Source organism: Eurytemora carolleeae, unplaced genomic scaffold (assembly GCF_000591075.1).
Source record: "Eurytemora carolleeae unplaced genomic scaffold, Eaff_2.0 scaffold555, whole genome shotgun sequence".
Taxonomy (NCBI): Eukaryota; Metazoa; Arthropoda; class Copepoda; order Calanoida; family Temoridae; genus Eurytemora; species Eurytemora carolleeae.
In genome coordinates this window covers 3467-9616 of record NW_019396468.1, presented here as the reverse complement: position 1 = coordinate 9616, position 6150 = coordinate 3467, and the positions used below count along the sequence as shown (strand labels likewise).

At 31.0% G+C, this 6150-nt stretch overlaps 1 long non-coding RNA gene across 1 annotated transcript; it reads left to right on the top strand.

Annotated features, from left to right (window-relative positions):
- Positions 1–1608: 1608 nt before the first annotated feature.
- On the top strand, positions 1609–2817 carry LOC111703839 (uncharacterized). Its single transcript, XR_002765696.1, has 3 exons — positions 1609–1790; positions 2323–2442; positions 2715–2817. It is a non-coding gene; the product is annotated as an uncharacterized LOC111703839 (long non-coding RNA).
- Positions 2818–6150: the final 3333 nt, after the last annotated feature.

Here is a 6150-nt window from a genome sequence, read left to right as displayed (position 1 = left end):
ATAAAAAAACATGTTTATTACATGTTTTTTCCTTGCTTTAGTAAAACTCATTTTTTCGCGGATTTTTCAACGGAAATTGGTATATTTTTAAAAATAATAAATTTGAACATTTTTTCAAACAAGTTTTTTTTTATCAATTTCAATTTAACTGTGTCAAAAAATATATTTCGAAAAGGTCAAGGGCAAGGGAGGTGCTGCTCATCCGCACTTGAGCCCTGCAAAAGAAAGTTCGAGTCCCAGAATTATTCAAATGAGCTTGTAAAACAAAGATTTTTGGGCTAATTCAAATTTTTCTAAGATTCTTGCAAAATTACAATTTGTAATTTTGTCATATACAGTGATAACAAGAAAACTCTGGAATAGTGGGACGACTTAAAGAATCAAGTTTTATCTTTAAAAAGTGCAATAGACTTGAAACACAGCAATTGTGCAGTGTGAACAGACCCATTTCACAAAATAAGTTATTTTTTAAGTGTCTAGTAAAACTATTTGCCTTGTAACACCATCAAATACACTTAAATATTGCTATAATGTCGTCTAAATACAAATTTTGTTGGAAAAGAAGCATTCAGGCATACTGGCTGTAGACATGGTAGAATTCAGGCATACTGGCTTTAGACCTGGTAGAATTCAGGCATACTGGCTGTAGACCTGGTAGAATTCAGGCATACTGGCTTTAGACCTGGTAGAATTCAGGCATACTGGCTTTAGACCTGGTAGAATTTAGGCATACTGGCTTTAGACCTGGTAGAGTTCAGGCATACTGGCTTTAGACCTGGTAGAAATATTATGATTTCAACTCCTCCACAATTTATTACATAAAAGATGACATGTCATTTTAAAAGACAAAAACCATTTTTTTCATTTTTTTTCATTTTTATTTCTTAACAAAAATTTAAATGTTAAATGTTAATCAAACTTCAGCGATAATAAAATTAAAAAGACGTATGAGGTCAATGTGAAAGATAAGATTTGATATTTAACCAACTTGTAGAATAAGAAAACATTATTAAACGCAGATACATCATGAAGGTAACATGTTTTATAATAATATTATTTCCTTGAACTAGGGAATAAAAAGAGATATGACATGGTTTTACTTGGCGTTTCGATATTTCCTGGTTCTAAGATGTGTTCTTTTAAATAAATATAATCCTTTTATAAAATGAAAAAGATTTTTAAACGTGGATTTTATTTTGATTAATTTTTTATTTAATCATCAAAAATATATTGCTTTTTTCTGACAATTCAGAAAATTAATTGATTTTAGGTCAAATAAAAAATCATAGAAATTTAAAAATAAATTTCTATTCTTTGAAAAGGATTCTTTGTTTGATAATTATTCTAAAAAATTAGAAAAAGAAATAATTTAGCTTTTATTGACTAAGTTGTTAAAGGTGGATTGATTTTGAGATTTATTTCACTCAATCATCAAAATTATGTTTTGAATGTTTTCTATCCTTTTTAACGTTTTCAACATGAATCCAAGATTTTTTCACAATTTTACAGTTTTCAATTCCAAAGATAGCAATGATAATTATTCTTAAAATTACAATTATATAATTCAGCTTTTTAATTAATCTTGAATTTTTTTTAATATTTTTAAGTTTTATTTTTTATTTTTCTATTTGATGTAGGTCCTGTTTGTCCTCGCCTGCCTAGTCGCTGTAAGCCTAGCCGCTCCAAGGAATGAGTTGACCTGTGACATCTGTATTGATGTTATAACAGACTTTGATGAATGGTTAACCAGTGATAAAACAGAACAAGAGATTGTTGACTTTATTTCAGAGGTAAAATTATACAGTGAAACCCTTAATAACGAATACATCGAAAGAATTCATCAAATGTCGTATTCTTCACTTTCTGATAATGGAATGTTGCAGATATTTAGTTTTTTAATTAAATGATTATATGGAACTCTTCAAAACTGTTCCCGCATATTCATGGCTATTTATTTATTTTCGCAAACACTGAGATTTACGTAATATAGTATAAAACTCATTGAAAAATTGTCAAGAGGACATTTGATAAATTCTTCCGATGTATTCGTTATTAAGGGTTTCACAGTAGAAAAGGGACTGGGCACTAACAATACATTTCTGATCATCCGTATATCTTTGCAGCATCGTTAAAACCTTTAATATGTCAAACTTAAACCTAAAGATCTATTAGAATGCATTAAAGTTTGAAATGTAAGGTTTCAAAGAAATTGAGAGTTGAGACTAGAAAATTTATTGTGTGAAATGGAGACTACAAATTTGACTATTAAGATAATTGTCAATAAATGAATTTTCCCAAAATTTTTTACTTTTTTTTCTTTAGATTTGTGCCGCTATCGGTTCCATTTTACCCGACCTCGAGGCCGCCTGCAACTTCCTGATTCAGTCTCAGCTTCCAGCCATCATTGATGGCATTGTCCAGGACAACCTGAACCCTACTGAAGTAAGTAAACTATTGTGAACTTTATCATTCATGCTCACTGCATGATTAATTTCATTACAGTAGTTCTATAAGGTTCTTATCCTGCTATAATACATATTGCTTAAGCTCTGGACAAAACATAAACTAAAAAAACTTGAATCTTCTCGAGACAGAAAATATTTGTACGAATATTTTTATTAACTGAAAACCAAAATAATAATGTTATAAATAATAATAATGTTATAATTAATAATATTTTTATATATAATAACTTAATTTAATTTATTTTTTAGGTGTGCACAAACATCCTTGGTGCCTGCCCTTGAATAATCCGGAATATATTTATGTACAAATAACTTAATAAGTGACAAAATTCAAATAAATTTTCTAATTAAATGATTAGCACTTTTTCTGTGATATAACTGCACTTTTTCAGAAACTTATTTGCAGTATCATAGGAAAACTTTGTTAATAGGATGTTTAAAAATAAAATTGATTTCCAGTCTTAAAACTTTTATAACTTTAACCCTACATAAGCTGGGCTTGAATATATGTATAGCCTGGGGTATTAAAAATACATAGAGTAAATGTACAGGGTTCCAATGCATACATCACGGGCAGCCGTAGTACATTTGAATTTCCGAGCCGGGTCAACCTTTTCAGTCCCAGATTGTACTGTACATATAGCTCTATGGAAAGGACTAGCCGGTGCAACTCGGTTGACGCGGTCAGACTTTATGCTTCATAAAGGTTGAATTTACTTATACTAAAGTGGCAGAGGTGCGTGACATAGTCCAAGGTCAGATCGTTGATTAGACCGCTGATTGCTGAAGGTCTGAAAATGTAAAGAATAATTGTTTAGCTTTTGAAAAATATTCAGACGTGACGCATTTTTTACATTAAATTTTCAAAGGTTTTTCATACATGTAGTTTTTTATCTAAAGCTTACTGTGATTTAAAGATTTCAAGCTCTCAAGCAAAAATAGATAAGCATTTTGCCAATCAAAGCAAAAAAACAAGTGCTTTATAGTGCTGAGATGTAAAGGGCTACAGAAAAGCAAAAATGAGTTAGCACGGTAAATTCAATGCCCATGGCGTTGCGACACTTCAAAGTCTTAAAAATAGACGAGACTCTTTATAAGCAGGCTGAATCTATGTGAGCTAAAATAACAAAAGTTATGGGCTTTTCTAGATTTTTAAAAACAATAATTGGCCTTTTTACCAACCTGTGCCCTACCCTATGCATTAACCCCCCCCCCCCGTCCCCAGCCTGTGAAGTGTTAAAAAAACTCGTTGAATTACGTGTTTCATTTTTGCGTGAAATTCAATTCAAAAATGTTAGATAAATACCATGAATTGGGAAAGAAAAATAAAGACGCATTTTGTTATGGAAAACATTTGGTTTAACACAACTTAAATATCAAAACAATAATGTTTGTCCTCTTTCCTTTTATTTAATCTTTTCAAACAAACCTTTAATGTGTTTGACAGCGCTTGCAATATTCATACAAATATCTCATCTAGAAAAGATAATAACAGATAGAACTACTTGTTAACATGAAAAATACCTGTCAATGCCCGTGCCCATCAGGCCCCCAGTGGAAACACTTATTTTACCTTTTTTGTTACATCTATTGTAATGTTTTGGTTCCATATATAATATGCAATATTTACCAGGGGGGGGGGGGGAATTTGCCGCCCCCCCCCCAATCGTTTTAGCGAAATCTCAAAAAAGTATTTGAGCAAGAAAGCTAAAATTTTCAGACTTTTCTAACTAACACATGCACATCACTTAAGTCTAAAAGTTGAGCTTTTATCTACTGCCTAAGTCCTCAAACATACTGACTTATTTTACCTATATCAGACAAAATCTATTTTTAGACCTATTTCCGTTCATTGGATTTTAAAATTGTACAGCTCTTTCTAATCTAATCTAATAGTTTATTATTCCGTTGAAAATATGACAGGTTGTGCATAAAAATTACATATTTATATGATTAATATTTATTATCAACGGAAGGAGAGCAGCCATAGCAGAGCTGTTTTCAGGTTGGTCTCCTGGCAGTTTACCGTGGTATTGATTAGAACTGAGTTGAAACGTCGTGGGACTGGGTTTGGAGAAGACAGAGGAACAGGGTCAGATTTGCTCTATTAACATGTTATAATTTTGGTTCTTGATTTGAGACAATAGGCAGAAAACAGAACAGAGGCGCCAGGAACTATTGCATTACTAATTTTTTTTGCGCTGCAAAAAAAATTAGCAACAGTTTAAGGTCCACCCATCAACAATACCTTTTTCAAAAAAAGCAATGCCAGAGCACCGATTTTTATAAGGATTTAAAAAATGCAAATTGCTTGACTTAAAAATCCATCTTCATAGAAAGAAAAATCAAGTGTATGCAGTTAAAAAATGACGATCAACTAGAGCAAAATAGTTTGTTGCAAATAAAATTGTCACTCTTTAACAGCAAATGATTTTTAATCGTAGATTTAAAAGAAAGTTTATTAGTAAAACTTGAAATTTCAGGATTATTTAGAGCTAAACTGTTCCAACATTTGGAAAGCCTATAACAAAAGAAACCAGATTGCACAATTTTTGCAAAGAAATGTTGCACAGATTTTGCACAGACGCCTTCAAAGGGAATTTGTACATTCTCAATTTTTCTTTAAAACACATTTAGGTTTTAGAAATTTAAAAATGTTTTTGCTGATTTGAATTCGCTGGCTCAAGGATTTTTCAAAAATGTATAATTTGTTGCAATTTACACAATTTTTGCTCAAAACCTAGATTTCGCACAAAATATTTGGATTTTTGTAATTTGCCATATTTTTGCAGAGATTATTGAAGTAGATTCCAAGGGCTGTCCAAAAACGTATCAAATGGTATAGATTTGGACCACCCACCCCAAGGAAACCAGTGGTAAATAGGATTAAGAGGACTCAGCTGGAAAAGGTCTCGACCTTCAAAAGATTTTATCTAAGAGATTCATACAGACCCTTTCCTTTCCATTCCAAAAGAGACGAATCTATCATTGTTTTTGAGTTTGTTTGAGTTTGCAGGAGTTTGAGGCGAGGTAAAATTTACTTTAGAAATGTATTTAGTTCCTAAATTTAATCATTTTATATAGCAATTAGAAATATATTGTTTCTAATATTAAAATTGTTGGTAAAAAAATAATTTTTTTTTTCATTATCAATTTATTTTTTCCATAATTTAATCTATGTTTAGAAATTTACCAAGTTGGAACCGATCTTGATTTCCACGTTTTTTAACACATTTAATGAATTGTTGAAATATGATATGAACCAGACTATTTACCTTAATGTCTTGTCGGCAAATTATTTAAACTACAGTCAGGGCTGCTTTTTTAATACAACATAATTTCTTCAATATTAGTGTTGACACGAACTGAACACTGCAGTAATGAACAACCGTCCCATACTAATGATTTTACAAAATGCTAATTATCTATTTTATCCAATTGTGAAGGCAATTTAACACACCTAATATTTCCCGTTTTAGGGTGGTTAAGTAACCCTATTGCCCTACAGCAGGGCGAACAAGTAACTTTATCACTCTGATATTAAAATTTCAAATTGTATGACTAATAATTCCGTTGTAAGGTGATACAGTTACTTTATCACTTAATAATACCCATTGCAATAACATAAATAGATATTTTTCATAAGATAGTCTGTATATTGCATCCATCAAAAGAATTTACAATT